The sequence below is a fragment of the Myotis davidii genome, unplaced genomic scaffold (genome assembly GCF_000327345.1).
Source record: "Myotis davidii unplaced genomic scaffold, ASM32734v1 scaffold18, whole genome shotgun sequence".
Classification (NCBI taxonomy): domain Eukaryota; kingdom Metazoa; phylum Chordata; class Mammalia; order Chiroptera; family Vespertilionidae; genus Myotis; species Myotis davidii.
Genome location: NW_006292696.1, coordinates 4,753,156 through 4,753,782, shown reverse-complemented (window position 1 = coordinate 4,753,782; position 627 = coordinate 4,753,156). Strand labels below are relative to the sequence as shown.

The window sequence follows — 627 nt, the reverse complement described above, 5'->3', positions numbered from 1 at the left end:
CCCCCCCCCCCCACCCCCCCAATCTTTCTTTGAACAATCTATAAACTAAATTGTCTCATTGGATTGACCCAAGCTGAGTTTCACACACTGTATATATTTTCCTATTTTGCTACCTTTGTCTCTGTTAGGGTAAACAAGGGCATAGGACTCTTTCTCGGGGTCTGGGCATAACATTCGGAAGTATTTAGACAGAAAACAGTAACCTGAGTAATCACTTCATCTGATTTTTTTTTTTTTTTGTCTTTTTGAATTAGCAGAGCTAAATGAGGACGTGAGTGTATTTTTATTGATTTCAGAGAGGGAGAGGGAGAGAGAGAGAGAAACATTAATGATGAGAGAGAATCATTGATTGGCTACCTCCTGAGGATCGAGCTCGCAACCCGGGCATGTACCCTTGACTAGAATCAAACCCGGGACAAATGCTGTGTCCACTAAGCCAAACCAGCTAGGGCTTAACCATATAGTTTTACATTATTTCCCTTATTGGGAAATTACTCAGTTGACTTCTTTAAAAACAGAGAATGAATACTGAATTCCTTTGTGGTAGATCCTGGTGATCATTAAGGGCATTTCTTCACTTGATAGTTTTTTATTTTTACTGCATTTAAATACATATGAAATTTTGGG

At 38.9% G+C, this 627-nt stretch overlaps 1 protein-coding gene across 5 annotated transcripts in view; it reads left to right on the top strand.

Annotated features, from left to right (window-relative positions):
• The window catches only part of GEMIN5 (gem nuclear organelle associated protein 5), a 40,935-nt gene that overhangs the window by 25,636 nt on the left and 14,672 nt on the right, over positions 1 to 627 (top strand). The gene's annotated exons all lie outside the window — the stretch shown is intronic.